At 44.1% G+C, this 17,920-nt stretch overlaps 1 long non-coding RNA gene across 1 annotated transcript; it reads left to right on the forward strand.

The window, feature by feature from the left end:
* The first annotated feature begins 326 nt into the window (after positions 1 to 326).
* LOC144989287 (uncharacterized) lies at positions 327 to 17,685 on the forward strand. Its single transcript, XR_013653424.1, has 2 exons — positions 327 to 9,146; positions 11,337 to 17,685. It is a non-coding gene; the product is annotated as an uncharacterized LOC144989287 (long non-coding RNA).
* Positions 17,686 to 17,920: the final 235 nt, after the last annotated feature.

Consider the following 17,920-nt stretch of genomic DNA (forward strand, 5'->3'; position numbering starts at 1 on the left):
ACGAAGCCTCACCATAAGTTTTGGTCCTCACCTTCGGAACAACTAAGAGGCCAGCACCAGAGGACCTCAGGGTCCGCGAGGGCTCAAATTTTAAAAGAATATCATTTAAATAAGAAGGCCCAAGACCATAAAAACATTTATAAACCATTAAAATAATTTTAAAATCAATCCTGAAACGCACAAGGAGCCAATGCAGCAATTTTAAAACTGGTGTAATATATAATAATTATATAATGTGGTCTGCAAGTACTTTTATTGCCCATTTCATGTATTTACATACACTTTACGTATTTAATTTAACCCTCTTTCTTAATAGGATTTTAGCCGGGTACCTTTGTACCAGGGCTTGCCGGCTTTGTCAGGGGTAGTTTTTGCCGCAGTTTTCGCCCTCAGTGGGGTGGCTGGACTTAAGCATGCAGCCTCATAAGACCCACTCCAATGAAAATTGTGTTTTTGGTGTTTTTAACACGTTTCTTTTGGCATTTTTCTGATGATGGAGGACATATATGTGCATTTCTTTTTTCAAATCGTTTTTTTATCAGGAGAGATACAAAATTACTGAAAATAAAAAGAAATTTCTGACCTAGAAAACATGCTGGTCGGCTCACAAGTTCCCTACTCCTCTCTATTCTGATACCATTTGTAGGCGGCGCGAAGCGATGTCAGGGGGGGCGCGCGGTGGTTGCGGTCTTAATCACAGGTAATACGGGCAATTGTCCGGTGCGCAAATTTAACGTGGGGGCGGTGGTGACAGCGGCTCAGTGCTTGGAAAAAAAATCTGGTCCACTATTCGGTTCCCATTATCTGTTCTATCATAGTTTGTAACAGCCAGAAACCTTTGAATCCTTGTTCGTGCAGCTGCTCCCGTCTCGTGTCACACGCGGCTGCGTGAGTGAGAAAGAAAGGGGAGGGGTGGTGTGGGCTCTGTCTGCCGGATGAAACGGGCACGCGGACTGCAAGTATGGAGTGATATTTCTGCCACCATGTTGCACACAAAACTTTCTAAGTTGAACACCAAACTTTCTAAATGTTTTGCTCAAAATCATTTTTTTGCTCAATTTTTTTTTTTTTTTTGCTTTCAAAAACGTTTTTTGCGTTTGCAAAACACCTTTTTTTAGGTGCATTGTGTCAAATCTCGCTTTTGTATTATCTTTGATTTTGCTGACTACCTTGAGCGCAATTTAGCGTGATATGACTGCCACTGGCATCGCCAAAAAGAAATTCGCAATGTGTGTCATTTCACTTTTTCCCTATCTTTGCTAAGTTAAGTTTCGGTTTGATGTGACAAGCTGCCATCAAACAGCTGCTGATTGGTCCAGATTCTAACCAATCAAGTGTCTCTGTCTCATATTGACGGTACTCCGAGGCAGACATTGACTTTGGACTTTGTGTCGGTTCTGTTCGTACGGGGTTCTGTCGTTTTCAACCACTCTGGCCCGTTTGTCTCAGAGTAAAACCCAGAAAGAGCAGCAAAGCAGCTAAAATTGTGACACCGTCACATTGAAAAAAGTAATGAAAAGTATGATGAATGAAAATGAAAAATATAAGGAGAAACGAAAGGGAAAATGCATATGAAAAGAAAATGTGGGAATTATAACAAAAAAAATCCTGTGTACACTGCCTATGAATATGAAAATCGGCGTCATTGACTATGGGGCTTTTGACTGGGTGAACCTTCATAAGAGGCGGAAACCAGAGGTGATTTAAAAAAGAGGAGCGGGAGACGCTGAAGAGGGACGTCAGACGCTGAAGGAGGGGGGTGTGGCGGTGCCAGACGCGGAAAGTCTGCAGCCGCAGCTTGTCATCCCTTCGTTTTCATCCAACAGTAGTGGAAGAATAGCGGGAGATTAATTAAATATAACCTTCATCTTGGCGGAGCGCTTGCGGGAGGACCGGGTCCCGGAAGCGGCGTTCTGGACGGGAGGAGCGTACCCGAAGGAGCAGTTCTGGATTCCCTCTGGGAAGCGGTGAGATCGACCCTATATTCATTTTTTTTTGGATGTACTTTTTTTTTTAGTCATGGTACCATGTGAAGATTGATACTTCATTTTTCCGTTTTGGAGGAACTTTTTTTTTCCACCGGATTATTCTATATTTTTTTGTTTTGCATCATACCAGGAGCGGACGGAGAACTATTGACTGTGGATCTCTCTTTCTGTTTTTTTTTCTTTCTTCTTGTTTCAACGGGTTCGTTTGTTGCGGGAAAAAGGATGTTTATTTATTAGGGGTTTTCCTGTGGGAGTATTTTGTGTTTCTTCTGGGTTTTTTTGGTCAAAGGATTGTCAAAGACAATTTCAGTTTTCTGTCATTATAAAAACGTCGTTTTGTGACTAGCAGATGTAGTGGCTGGTTTATTTTGTTTGTGTGTATCTGGGTGTGTTGGCTTGCATTACATGGTGAGGAACCCCTTGGTAATGTAACCATCAGAAGACCTTGTAAATGGTTTTTTTGAGTGTTACATTTTGGTGGCCAGTATGGGGATCATCTAGGAGTAAACACACCTGTTTTCTTTTCTTGAGAGTAACATATAACTTCTTGTTTTTCTGTATATATTTGGACATTTTTGTTTTTTCTCGGGGGTCAGCCTCTTAAAGATATCAGGGTTCTTTTCTGTGTTTTGTTCATGACAAGTTCCCCTGGCTTAATCTTTGTTGGTAACAAATCAGAATTTCATCAGTCAATCAACCATAAATCATGGCATCAGAGAGCATTATCCCGAGTTTGGAAGATGGGTTTGAGCAAGATGAAGGGGTTTCAGAACCAGCCACCGGAGGTTTATCTCCTTCCTCCACACCTCTGAGTGGTGAGCAGGGATCTGAAAGGGGAGATGCATGGGTTACCAGAAGAAATCCTATTGGTGAAGTCGCATCTTTAATTAGCTCACTTTATATATCAGACCCAGAGGAAGAGAATTCAGAGGCTGAAGACGAGACTACTTCCTATTTAACCCTGCCAGCTCTTGCCTCACTCAACACCGAATTGGGGCATTTGAGGGACAAAATAAATTCACTTGAGTCAGATTTTAGAGACTCAATTACCAGTGCTCTGAATAGGGAAGAAGGGATCAGAAATTATATTGATAATAATATGAAAACCATGGAGAATATCATGATGTCCAGTTTAAAGCATTTTGAAGAACAGATAGTTGGATGTTTATACAGACGGGATGAAAAATGGAGAACAGAAATTCAAAGGTTGAAGCGCGCCAACCTTTCTGCTATTCCAGATTCTTTCAGAACTAAGACCATGAGTCGCCCGTCAAGCGTCCACTTCGCCTCAGAAACTGTTGCTAAGGGTGGTGACAGATCAATTCAGGGTTTCAGAAACCCCAAGACGTCAATCCAGGACCTCCCTGGCACTTCCATGCAAAGGTCAGCTCCATCCGTTGACTATGATTTACAACATTCTCTAACTCTTCCCACGCCTTCATCGAACTTATTCACCGGAGGGGATGGTTTAGCGCAAAGCTCTCGTCTTTCCCCAGAAGAGCGTGTGATAGAACAATCTGGTGTCATGGCTAAATCACAGAGTTATAGATTTCCTCCTCCTGAACCCCTGTCTCAGGCTCAGTCTGTACCTCATGTCTTCTCAAATACTCCCAACCTTTTAACACCGGTTGAGATGTCATGTGCTCCTGCTGCAAGACCATCAGTAGTATATTCTAAACCAGCCGTCCAAATGGAATTTCCATCGTTTAGTGGGTCTAGAGAAGTTTCAGATATCCTAAATTTTGTGGATCAGTGTGAAACTTTTCTGGCCGTGCGTCCGTTGACGGACACTGAGCTTCTTGGCGCTATCTCTGGGGTTCTAAAAGGGCCAGCTCACAGCTGGTGGTGTGTGGAAAAAAACAATATTCGGAATTGGGAGGAATTCAAAGAGGCTTTCCACACTGCATTTCTCCCTCCGGATTATCTTACGGAGGTAGAGGAGAAGCTTAGGGATATGGTTCAGTTACCTGACCAGTGTCTCCGGGATTTTGCCTATGACTATAGAGCCCTATGTTTGAGGTGGAAACCTGACATAACCGAGTCAGAGCTAGTCCGGAAAATCCTAAACAACTGTAATCCCAAGATAGCAGGTTGCTTAAGAGGTACCGTTACCACAGTGGATCAGTTGGTGAGGATTGGCACCCTTGTAGAAAAGGACTACACTTCCTCCAGAGAATACTGGGGTAAGGTAGACCAGCAGAAAGCCAAGGAGAAGGGTCAAAGACGAGTTTATGATAAGGGTCCGCGGAAGAACATGGATGTGGTTAACATCATCCAGGGTGGACAGAGGGTTTTTCCAGCAACCCTACTTCATGTACCAATTGAAGTAAGAGGAAAAATATGCCATGCAGTGTTTGATACCGGGTGTACATATTCCCTAATGAGACAGAGCCAGTGGTCTGAAATCGCTCACGAGGGGGAACAGTTGAAAACCTGTGACAGCCAGACATTTGCTCTGGCTGATGGGAAAACCCATGGGGCTTTGGGGAAAGTACAATTACTGTACAACTGGCATGGCATGTTGTGGTCCCTGGACACTTACATCATGGCAGATGCTCATTTGGCATTCCCCATCATATTGGGTTTGGATTTTTTGAGGAAAACATCTACCATTTTGAATTTGGGTAATCAAACCTATGGTGTCAAAAACCTTTCTGGTTATGCCTTCCACCATTTCATAGACAACCACCATGGACAGGGGGAGAGTAGCAGTTCTGTTCATCTTTATATGGCTCTTCCACCAACGGTTACAAATCCGGGTTGGCAGGTAGCACCCCCTGCATTTATGGACCAACCAGTGGAAGTTCGCGAACTCTTGCGAGCCTGGCCTAAAGTATGCTCGAGTAAACTGGGGATAACCTCAGCTGAAGAGCATCACATTTTCACCACTGATGAGGTACCAGTTAGGTGTAAAGCCTATCGGGTTTCGCCATTCAAGCGTAAGATTATAACAGAACACATTGATCAAATGCTTAAGGATGGCATCATTGAACCCTCTCAGTCAGCATGGGGGGCACCCGTAGTGTTGGTCCCTAAACCAGACGGGTCCATGAGATTCTGCGTGGACTATCGTCGGTTGAATGCCAAAACAACGGCTGACGCTTATCCCATGCCACTGATCCATGATTTGCTGGAGTCAATGCACGGAGCTGAATTTTTCAGCACCCTAGATCTAAAATCTGGGTATTGGCAAGTGGCGATGGCGGAAGACAGCAAGGCTAAAACTGCTGTAATCACCCCCGTTGGCCTATATTAATTTAAATCCATGCCGTTTGGATTAAAGAATGCGGGAGCCACTTTCCAGCGGTTAATGGAAGAGGTACTGGGAGAGCTAAGGGGGAGACTGTGTTGTGTTTACATCGACGATGTCATCATTTTCTCTCCATCAGCTGAACAACATCTGAAGGATTTACAGGCTGTTTTTGGAAAACTGCACTCAGCCAACCTGGTGCTCAACCTGAAAAAATGTACGTTTTTCCAGAGGCAGTTAAGGTTTCTTGGTCATATTGTCTCTGGAGCCGGGGTGCAGGTTGATCCTGATAAGTCTCGGGCTGTTATGACCTATCCAGAGCCGACGAATGTACCATCTCTCCAGCGGTTCCTGGGTTTGGTGGGCTGGTACCACAAGTTTATTCCCCAGTTCTCCGACCTTGCCGCTCCCCTGAACCATTTAAGGAAGAAGGGTGTAGAATGGAGATGGACGGAAGAATGCCAGAGGAGCTTTAATCAGCTGAAACAGGCTCTCGCTAAAGCTCCCATATTAGTACAGCCTGACCTTTCTTTGCCTTTCGAGGTGCACACTGACGCCAGTGACCTGGGGTTGGGCGCAGTGTTGGCACAGATGACCAGCGAAGGAGAAAGGGTAATAGCCTATGCCTCTAGAGGGCTCAAGGGGGCAGAACGTAATTACTCAACATCTGAGAAGGAATGTCTGGCGGTGGTATGGGCTGTTGAAAAGTGGCAGCATTATTTGAAAGGAGCAGAATTCACTGTGTTCACAGATCATGCTGCTCTTACGTGGGCTTTTAATTGCCCCAAGACCTCGTCTCGACTGACTCGTTGGACCCTACGGTTACAACGATTTCAATTCAAAGTGCAGTATCGAAAGGGCTTGCATAATGTGGTGCCTGATGCCCTCTCAAGAGCTATGGTTTCACCTTCAGACATAGCCACTTGTGCAACTTACAAGGTCCATCCATGTTCTGCAGATCTACCATGCTCTTTGGTGGAAATCAAAGAGGCACAACAAAGAGACTCATCCCTCTCTAGTATAATTCAGGGGGTCACCACCAATCCCAGTGACATAAGATCAGACCGAATAGGTTTGGTGGTACTGCAGGGTCTGCTCTACCGTCGGTCTCCAGTAAAAGATGGTGGTGATAAATTTCAGTTGGTTGTACCATCTAGCCTAATCCCTGTTTTCCTGAAATACTTCCATGATCATCCTCTGGGTGGGCATCTAGGAAGTCTCAAGACCCTCTTACGAGTGCTGGAAGTAGCCTGGTGGCCGTCAGTGAGGAAAGATGTCTGGAACCACGTCAAAGTCTGCCATACGTGTCAAACTCACAAGGCCGAGAACCAGAAGCCTGCAGGTTTTATGCAGTCAACTGTGGCCGAGGCTGCATGGGAGAAGTTAGGGATTGATTTACTAGGGCCTCTCCCCAGGAGTAAGAAGGGGAATGTTTACTTGGTGGTCTTGGTGGATTACTTCACGAAATGGGTGGAGGTATTTCCACTTAAAGACAGTAAAGTGCACCGCATCGTAACTTTCCTGAGAGATGACATCTTTACGAGGTATGGGGTTCCTAGGGAGCTTGTATCTGACAGAGGTCCACAGTTCACTAGCCACGAGATGCTGAACCTTTGTAAAACATGGGGAGTGATCCAGCGCTTTACTACCAGTTACCATCCACAAGCTAATCTTACGGAAAGGTCCAACCGAACTATAAAGACGATGATAGCGTCTTACGTTGGTTCTGAACATAAAAACTGGGATTTGTGGATTAGAGAATTTCGATTCGCCATTAATGCGGCCCAACACGAAACCACGGGCCGGTCACCAGCTGAACTTATGTTGGGTAGAGGGTTGAAAGGGCCCCTTGAACGTCTTATCGGCGTTTCCCCTTCCCCTCACCAACCTCATTACAAACTCATGGAAAGACAGACAGAAATGATCGAACAAGTGCGAAGGAGGGTAGGAGTGAGACAGGCCAGACAAGCCAAGTATTATAATGCTCGTAGGAGAGGTGTACAGCTTCTACCGGGGAACTTGGTCTGGGTACGGTCTCATCCCCTATCTAAAGCATCAGAAAATTTCTCAGCTAAGCTTGCGCCTAAATGGTCAGGACCAGCTATGGTGTTGAGACAAGTAGGACCCATTACATATGTGGTGCAGTGGAAAGACCAAAATAAAAAAGTGGATACTGTCAATGTGGTAAATTTGAAACCTTATTATGGTGTGCAGCCTCTCTCACCCAAGGCTGGGGGGGGGGATATGTGACACCGTCACATTGAAAAAAGTAATGAAAAGTATGATGAATGAAAATGAAAAATATAAGGAGAAACGAAAGGGAAAATGCATATGAAAAGAAAATGTGGGAGTTATAACAAAAAAAATCCTGTGTACACTGCCTATGAATATGAAAATCGGCGTCATTGACTATGGGGCTTTTGACTGGGTGAACCTTCATAAGAGGCGGAAACCAGAGGTGATTTAAAAAAGAGGAGCGGGAGACGCTGAAGAGGGACGTCAGACGCTGAAGGAGGGGGGTGTGGCGGTGCCAGACGCGGAAAGTCTGCAGCCGCAGCTTGTCATCCCTTCGTTTTCATCCAACAGTAGTGGAAGAATAGCGGGAGATTAATTAAATATAACCTTCATCTTGGCGGAGCGCTTGCGGGAGGACCGGGTCCCGGAAGCGGCGTTCTGGACGGGAGGAGCGTACCCGAAGGAGCAGTTCTGGATTCCCTCTGGGAAGCGGTGAGATCGACCCTATATTCATTTTTTTTTGGATGTACTTTTTTTTTAGTCATGGTACCATGTGAAGATTGAGACTTCATTTTTCCGTTTTGGAGGAACTTTTTTTTTTTCCACCGGATTATTCTATATTTTTTTGTTTTGCATCATACCAGGAGCGGACGGAGAACTATTGACTGTGGATCTCTCTTTCTGTTTTTTTTTCTTTCTTCTTGTTTCAACGGGTTCGTTTGTTGCGGGAAAAAGGATGTTTATTTATTAGGGGTTTTCCTGTGGGAGTATTTTGTGTTTCTTCTGGGTTTTTTTGGTCAAAGGATTGTCAAAGACAATTTCAGTTTTCTGTCATTATAAAAACGTCGTTTTGTGACTAGCAGATGTAGTGGCTGGTTTATTTTGTTTGTGTGTATCTGGGTGTGTTGGCTTGCATTACATGGTGAGGAACCCCTTGGTAATGTAACCATCAGAAGACCTTGTAAATGGTTTTTTTGAGTGTTACAAAATAAAACAGAGTTTAGTATTTATTCATGTCTGTGTAGAGACCAACGTGTTTAAAACGTCTGCAGCAAAAAAAACAAAAACAAAAAAAACGTCCGAGCTCCGACTCCATCCAGCCGGAAGAAGTTAAACTTTTTAAGATTTGTATCTGAACTTTTGTTTTATTTTAATAAATAATTGTTGAAATATTAAGAGAAAATAGCATTTTTGATGACTAATATTTTTAAACTTTGGACAAACGCTCACAAGTTCTAAAACATGAGACACTGGTGAAAATTTACATAAAAGTTAAAAATGCTTCTTCTGATAAATGCATTGAGTCTCCTGTGGTGAGCCATCATTCTTCTGCTTATTACTGCTGTTCATCTGATCCCAAACACGTGTGCAGCATAAAATAATATGTGCTTATAATTTTTTATTGTTTTGTTTTAACAAACAGACCTTAAAGAAAATCACACTTTTCACTAATATTTTGCTCTGCAGGATTCACAGATCAAACAGTGTTATGCCCCACTTATGTGTTTCTCTTTGAAAAGACATGTTGTCATTGTTAATAAAGTTAATTCATAAAGTTAATTTAAGTTAGTGAGGTCACTTCCTGTAGAAGCCAGAAAGGGAAGGAAAGGCACATGGATCACAGGTTCTCTTCATCCAATGCCATCTGCAGTTAAGATTGACACGCAAATGTCGTAAGTGTGATTTATTGTTTGATTACATGTTAAATTGAAGTATTGCTACTTATTACAAGGAAGTTGGAATCTGTACATTGATTTTTATTATTTCCTTTGTATTTTAGTTTTTACTCCCTGTTCACTGAAAGAGTCCAGTAAAACGGCTAAACTTTACTACGACGACTCATCTCATTCTTTGAAAGGAGTTAAGCTTGGTGTTAAGTCTAAGGATTCACACGTCCTGATGAGAGCACTATAAACAGACCTGTTGATGTAATGTCAGCAGATAAACTTTACAGTTTCAGGAGATCCTCAGCCATAAATTCACAAATCTGACTTCATAAAAATGAACGAATGCTAAAAAAAAAGAAAGTATGAATTATTATGAATTATTTAAAAAATGAAAACGTCTTCATCCAAAAATGAGTGTAAAAAGAGCTGGTTCAGCCTCTGAGCCTCGGCAGCAGACACCATGTTAAATTCATATGGCGATTTGATTGGTTAGAATCTGGACCAATCAGCAGCTGTTTGATGGCAGCTTGGTCACGTCATACCGAAACTTAACTTAGCAAAGATAGGAAAAAAGTGAGATGACACACAACGCATGCGAATTTCTTTTTGGCGATGCCAGTGGCAGTCATATCACGCTAAAATAAAGTAAATATTTGTTGAAAGTGGATTTATATTGCTTTTTTCTTTTGTTAAGGGAAGGCTGATAGGAAAATTCTAATGACCGAGCATTCCACTGGTATTTAAACGCAGAACTTACGGACGAATTTGTGAGACGTGAAATCAGTCTCACGGTAGGTCCGTGCGTAACTTTGGCTTCATGTGTGCGTAAAAAGGGATTCGTGCGTGTTTTTTAAAGATGTGTGTGTGTAAGTAGATTCAAGCTGTTGTAATCTTAATTTGTGCATACGTAAATTGCATTTTGTATTTTTTTCATTTTATATTTTTTAACTTATACACAAAACGTATTATGTGAGTAATAAATCACGCACAAATCCAAATTTATGTACAAATCCTAATTTACGCATGCACAAAGCAAGAATATGCATACACAAATCCTAATTTACACACAAATCAAGAATTACGCACGCACAAATCCGACTGAGTCTAATTTCTCTCCATACACATCACTCTGACCGGCACTTCCTCGTGCACACATACATGAATACATGGGATTGCACGTCCAACAAACAAAACATCCTCTATATTCAAACAGAAGTAATGAGCAGGTAAATTAAATGAGTGTGTGTTCGCTGATGTTTACTTGATCACATTGAATGTTCCAGTGACAGCAGGGACTAGACCCGCACTATGGGAACGGAGCAGGAGGTCATGCTGGGAGGCTGAGGGGCAAAAGGAACAAAGAACATGCTGGGTAGGGGGCCAAGCCCACGCTCCGTGGACACGGTCCCCCCCCCCGCTCAGATGCTATGGACTCCCCCACCTCACCCAAAGTGAGCTGGCAGATAAGGATTACAGGATCCCCTCAGTCAAACCAGCTGGCCCTGCACCAGCCACAGGCCCATCCAGCCCAGACCATGGTCTGGGCTGGATGGGCCCTGACAATAATGTGGAGCTACCGGGCTTATCGTGTTCGTTAACCCGGTTAATACGGGACAGCAAGTTATCACAGAAACACGGAAGTAGCTGCGGAAAGCGGGCGATGCAGGAATGAAGGTCACCATAACGGGAGATGATAGATCTCATGTGAAGACATGATTACCAATGGTTTTGTAGAGCTCTTCGTAATAAAGTAAATAAATCTGGGCTCTAAATATCATCTAGGTCTTTCATGCATTGTTAATGAGACATACACAGACACTGCTCCATGTATCACAATCAAGCTAAAAACATTTGGCAATAGCTCCTCCTATACACAGAAGGGCGGTCAACGCAAAGTTGACGTGTGAATCACATTCAGTGTGAACGCAGCTTAACAACATCATCAATTCCATGAGTTTCATCTCCAAAAATGGCCCTTTTTGTTCCCTTTTGACTTAATTGAACGAGGGGTTCAACATGTAACGCAAACATAAGGGGGGAGATTGGACAGCCTGCCTTGTTACTCTCTCGATTAACCCAATGCGACATGGGAGTTGAAGTGAAAGAACTAGTACCATTCCGGACAAATGCAAAGTGAATGAAATAGAGACTGTTCGAGAGTCTCTAAGCTTTATTTTTTTTTTACTTTTTACACAGTCTGACACTGGATCCATATGAAGCTACTAGGGGCACACGGGTGATCCGTGATCCGTACCGATCACCAACCCTGGTTCTGCACAGACGTTTGCCGTGGATTGACTGCACCGAAAGTATAAATCTCATCACGCTAGTATCAATATTTCTCCTTGGTATTAATTCTATCAAGACTCAGATCAATCCGCCCACCAATAATTTCTAATGAACTCCTGCCGCCCTGCAGAAACTTTGTCCTAAAAAGCGACACAGGTTGTGTGATTTTGGCTAAAAACGACGCTCATATTTAAAAGACCATTGGGAACACTTGAATCAAATAGATCAAAAGACCATTGGAGTGGGTCTTTAAGACCCATCCCTAAATACCCACAAACCTGCACTCAAGTAACACAGATATAGCACATGCACATATTTCCTGTTCTGCAGTGACAAACACTAAATCCACGTCTTCCACCCAAAGTGTTACAGATGACATGCGCTCCTTCCCAGGCTCCGCAAGGACCTTGTTATTTACTGCTGTTGGCATTCACATATGTTGGATGCTCTGCAGCTTCTAATCTCCTTCTCTGCATTCTCCTGAAGGAGGCACCAGGTCAATAAAAGGCAGGGCAGATGCCACTTCAGGAGATGCAAAAGTACCCCCATCACCAGCCGTATCTGCAGACTGAATTTATGACTCGGTGAACCACACACTAGAGAGATACAGATAATGCTTAAAGCAAAGAGTCATGAAGAGTCATGGTTTTGACACAAAAATGGAGATCAGATCAGAAGATCCCATTCCGTTAAAACGGTTCCTTGTTACCAAAAAATAAGAGGTGGTAAGCTCTGAAAGGGATTTGTTTAATTATTAATAGATTATTAAGATAATAAAAAGACGCTCCTTTGAGAATGGTGGTGGTGGTGGTGGATGAACTGCCTAGTCTGGATTCATTTTTTTTTTACTGTTTTGTTAAGGCATAACAGACAGCTCATCTAAACTCTGGTGCAAACTGAGCAAAAGCAGATTGGCCTGAAGTGTGATTGATCCACTGAGTGATCAAAGACATGAAGTGACATAAATTTCAAGTAGAAAAAATGAAGAAAAAGTTGGAAAACATCTCACACTGAAGCAGGGGAAAGATGTGGCAGCGTGTGTTGTCAGTGTATTAGGATTTGTCCTCGATGGAGGAAGTCAGCTATTTCGCAGTTTACCTTTTGGATCTTCCATGGCTGCACATTTTATACGTAGAGCCCAAAAACAATCATAAAAACTTGTGTAGCTATGCGTGAACGTGTGTTGTAGAGGCCAATGTCAATGTAGCTTTATACTCCAGTGTGACTTATATGTATTTTTTCTTCTTTATTATGCATTTTTTGACATCTGCAACTTATACTCCAGAGCGACTTAGTAAATGGTAAATGGCGTAAACTCTTATAGCACTTTCTACCTTCCTTGAAGGCCCAAAGCGCTTTACAGTCACAAACTCATTCACCCATTCACACACACGGCTCCGCTACCCAACACTGGCGCCGACCTTCCACCAGAGGCAAAGTGGGGTTCAGTGTCTTGCCCAGGGACAATTTGACACATGGGTGGGCAGGGCGGGAATTGAACCTGCAATCTGCTGATCAGGGCTCGACCACCCTACCGCTGCACGGTGTGGAACATATGTAAGAAGAAGTATTAATTCTGGGAAATAAAATCCCAACTTTACAATAATCATAGACCTGCTCCTTTTACATATACAGAAAGTGGGAAGCAGTTGAGTTGGGACGACGACAGTTGTTGCTCATCCATTCTTGAACTGCTTCCTTCCTCCTCTCATAGGCATTGTCTGGGTAAACGCACTTTATAGTCGCAATGATGCAACAGTAATTTAAACAGCTGGAGCTTCAAGTTATCGACTTCAGCATTGTGTTTATCAAATTCAGTTTTACGCAAATTCCTGCGGTGTGTGAGACAACTGAATCGCTCTCAGGCAAATCAACAGAAATTTGCCCATGATGTGTGGTAAAATGATCAACATTTGGTCTGTGCGGAATGCCTGCTGTGCTTTCTACCCCTTACAGCTTTCCTCTTCCTCTGGTTCTCCAAACTCCAAATGTCAGCCTATGGCTCTGTGCTGACACATTAAACCCATTCCTCCACAATCTACCCCCCTCTGAAGAGGGAGCATCACTCCACCAGAGCCATCACATCTCCAAAGCTACATGGGTCATATTTCACCATCCCCTTCCTCCTGCTGGTGTGAAGTGGAGGGAAACAACCCTGCTACCCCCTTTATGTCCAGTAGGGGTGTAGTACACCTATTAACCAGTCGGTGCCTGGTATCCACCATGGATACGGGAATCCAGGATGCTCTGATTCTCCACCCTTCCTCTCACTAAGTTCCTGATTGTTGGAATGTGTCTGTATCTCAAAGTGGATGTGGGGGAGCAGCAGCCTGACCACCCCCGTTGCCATTTTTATCTGAACAATACAGCTTAATGCATCAATAACCACCTCTAAAACATCCTATTCCCTTTCATCCTTCAATTTAGTTACTTCAATAGTTCACTTTGCATCTTATTTACTTCTTGTTCCTTTCTAACCTCATTCTCTGCCTCGTTCTTTGCCGTACGTTATCTGTACATAACACAATCTGTTCCGATCACGCCTTATTTCTGCAACTGAGCCCCAACTATTTTGTCCATCTCATCAGAGATGAGTTTAAACTCACAGTTCAGCCAGTACTTAGTGACATTCCGAGAAAATACTCTGAGTCCAGCTCCCATAGCATTAGTCCTAGTGTAAATGACCATTTTGTTAATGATGCCTTACAAGCCCTCAGGAGTTCACTCAATGTTGTTGCCCCCCTGAAACCTAAGTTCGTCAGAAATAACCAAGTAGCACACTGGTTTAATGCTGAAACACGTTCTCTTAAACAAGAAACCCGTAAGTTGGAAAGAGAATGGCGCCGCTCCGGTTCAGAGCAGTCTCTGAATACCTGGAAACATAGCCTATTAAATTATAAAAAAGCTCTGCGTAGAGCTAGAACCCAGTACTATTCAACCTCAATATCAGAGAATGGAAATAATCCAAGATTTCTTTTTAGGACTATTGCTAAATTAACTCGCAGTCAAAGCTCAGTAGAACCACATGTTCCTGTTTCTCTCAGCTCTGAAGATTTTCTTACTTTTTTCGATAGTAAAATCTCAAATATTAGACATAAGTTAAATCAAGTTATTCCTACTATCAGCCCAGAGCAGGCTGAAGCGGTAGAAGTGGAGGCCTCCATAGAGATCTCTGTAACATTAGACTGCTTCACTATTGTGGATCAAGCGGAAATAGCATCAATTATTACGTCCTCCAAATCCTCAACCTGTCTGTTAGACCCAATTCCCACTGGACTTTTTAAAGGAACTTTTCCCCTAATTAATGATTCCATATTAACAATGATAAATACCTCTCTGGAAACAGGTTACGTGCCACAGTCTTTTAAATATGCAGTTGTTAAACCTGGATCCTAGCAACTTGGCCAACTATAGACCAATATCAAACCTCCCTTTTATTTCTAAAATCCTAGAAAGAGTTGTAGTTAAGCAGCTTCACTGCCACCTACAGGACAACATTTTTTTTAATTACCTCCTCTTGAACCCAGTTAAAAACTGAGGTCATTATACTTGGTCCTAAAAACCTCAGAGATGCTCTGTCTGCTCAGATAGTCTCCCTGGATGGCATAAGTATAGCCCCCAATTCCACAGTTAGAAACCATGGGGTTTTATTTGACCAGGATTTATCATTTAAGGCTCACATATCTCAGGCGTGTAGAACTGCCTTTTTTCACCTGCGGAATATTGCTAAGATCAGAAATATACTTTCTAAGAGTGATGCTGAAAAACTCATCCATGCGTTTGTTACGTCTAGACTGGATTACTGTAACTCTTTGTTAGCAGCGTGTCCTAAGATTTCCTTAACAAGTTTCCAGCTTGTTCAGAACGCAGCTGCTAGATTATTAGCAGGAACTAGCAGAAGAGATCACATCACTCCTGTGTTAGTTTCACTTCACTGGCTCCCAGTTGATTCTAGAATCAAGTTCAACATTCTCCTTTTAAATTATAAGGCCTTAAATGGAATGGCCCCAGCCTATATTAAGGACCTCATAGTCCCTTACCATCCAAACAGAACACATCACTAGCAAAATGCAGGACTGCTTGTGGTTCCTAGAATTAGTAAAAGTACGGTTGGAGGTAGAGCGTTTAGCCACCAAGCCCCTGTCTTATGGAATAAACTCGCAGCTCATGTAAGAGAGACCGATTCAGTTTCTACATTCAAAGTTAGACTGAAAACATTCCTCTTTGGACAGGCTTATTATCAGACTAGCTAGTATTCAGAGATTATTTTACTTAATGTTAATGTGTTTAAATTAAACTTAATAACAATAACTTTTTGTTTTAAAAGGCTGCTAGAAGTTGAAGCTGGGGTAACTATGGTGCACTGGGGTTCTGTCCTCTTTTCTCATCTACTTCTACTCTTCCTCTCTTCTCTATTCTTGATCATTATTCATCATTTAGTTCTCCATGCCTCTGTTTGGTGCAGTGCGATTCATGTATTGTCCTTCTTTCCTCTCCCCTCCTGGGAAATGGGAGTGCTTCCAGATTCCAGTTGGCTCATCCGTGCTCCTGTTCTTGACCGTGTACCTCGTCTCTGCTCCTGCTCTGATACCTGGCTGTGGATCCTGCCTCTGGCTCGACTCGCGCCCCTGACTGTCCCCCCAACTCCGTCTGGATGAAGCTCGTCTGCTGGACTTTAAATATGTAGTTGTAGAGTTAGATAAGTTAATGCTTCTAGGAGTTCTGGTAAATCGCCTGTCAGTCCTGGGGGAGGATCCCTCCTTCATGTGGGCACCCCTGAGGTTTCTTCGTTTTTTCCGGAATCCGTTTTTTTAGGAGTTTTTCCTTACTGCGAAGGGGGGTCTAAGGGCAGGGATGCCAGTATAGCTTAGGCAGTTTGTTAGTTCATTTTAGTATTTTCCTATTGAACTCTTTGTATTCATGATCCTTTTGAGTTCGGTGTGACGGTGTGGCACCGTCAGATGACGAAGGGGGGGCCACACCGTGTTTTATTGTTTGTGTATTTATGTGTTTTGTGTTTTAAAATTACAACTGTGGTGCCACCTGGACAATAATTGAAAGCAGCGCCCAACAGGCGTGGCTTAGCGCTTAAAAGGGAGCACCACAGGTAGTGAAATGAGGAGTGACGGAGGTGCCATGCGCTGTGTGGCCCTGCGTTGAGAAACTGTGGTGTCAACTGGTTCTGAATAAAGAACGACCCTCCTCACCTTGGCTCCTCTGCATCCTTTCCTGGCGGGACCCCGTAACATATGGTGTCAGAAGTGGGATCGCAGAGGGGGCCACAAAAAGGTGAGGACGCAGAGGCGGTGAGAAAGACCTACAGGCACAGCTCCTCCGTTGGGAAGTCCGTCCTCTATGGAAGAGGGGGTGGATCCGGGTGGCCTTGGCGGTGCTTCATGCCTGGCCAGGGGCCCGGCGTCCAGCTCAGCGCCCATGACGAGCGGCGGACCTCGTGGACAGCAAGGGCGGACCGCCGGAGTACAGAGACGGCCGGAGGCGGGATGGGCACACCGCCCGGTTCCACTGCCGCCTACGCAGGCGTTGGAGGCCTGCGCGGAGATGGACAGGGGGCGGACCCATGTCTACCGGGCCGTCAGCGGAGTACTCCGGTAGAGGCGCAAAATCTCGCCTGGAACTTGCTGTCAGCGGCTCCGATCAGCTAAGGTGCCATCCGGAAGGAGACCAGCGGGGGCGTGTGGCCGATGGAAGGGCCTTTTGCCGGGGTTGGGAACGACCGGAGCGGGCACCGAGGAGCGGATCGGAGGGGTCGCCGTCATGGAGCAGCCACAGCCCGTGCATCCATCCGACGCAAGGACGTGGGTGGAGGAGCACGAGCCAGAGGACGGTCTCGCTGATTGATGCCTGGCGGTTGGACTGCAGGGCCTCTACGTTGGGCGAGGGGCGCCTGCAGAACTGTCTGGTGGTTCGGCGGCGGGCTGCTGTTTTTGGATCGCCGCACATCGTTGATCCCTCAGAGGAGGGGGATGGTGTGACGGTGTGGCACCGTCAGATGACGAGGGGGGGGCCACACCGTATTTTATTGTTTGTGTATTTATGTGTTTTATGTTTTAAAATTACTACCTGTGGTGCCACCTGGACAATAATTGAAAGCAACGCCCAACAGGCGTGGCTTAGCGCTTAAAAGGGAGCACCACAGGTAGTGAAATGAGGAGTGACGGAGGTGCCATGCGCTGTGTGGCCCTGCGTTGAGAAACTGTGGTGTCAACTGGTTCTGAATAAAGAACGACCCTCCTCACCTTGGCTCCTCTGCATCCTTTCCTGGCGGGACCCCGTCACATTAATGTTTCACTTTTTCAATTACAGACACCGAATTAAAAGTTCAGTAACACCACACAACAGTATAAGCACCTGAACACTTAACAAAATAAACAATTTCACTGAAATATATATCCTTTAAAATATGACTTAGTTTCCTTTTATGTTTTTCTTTCCACCTCATATGAGCCAACATCCCTGCTATTTCATTTTCC

The sequence above is a fragment of the Oryzias latipes genome, chromosome 23 (assembly GCF_053564925.1).
Source record: "Oryzias latipes strain Hd-rR chromosome 23, Olatipes_Hd-rR_3.1".
In the NCBI taxonomy this organism is placed as follows: Eukaryota; Metazoa; Chordata; class Actinopteri; order Beloniformes; family Adrianichthyidae; genus Oryzias; species Oryzias latipes.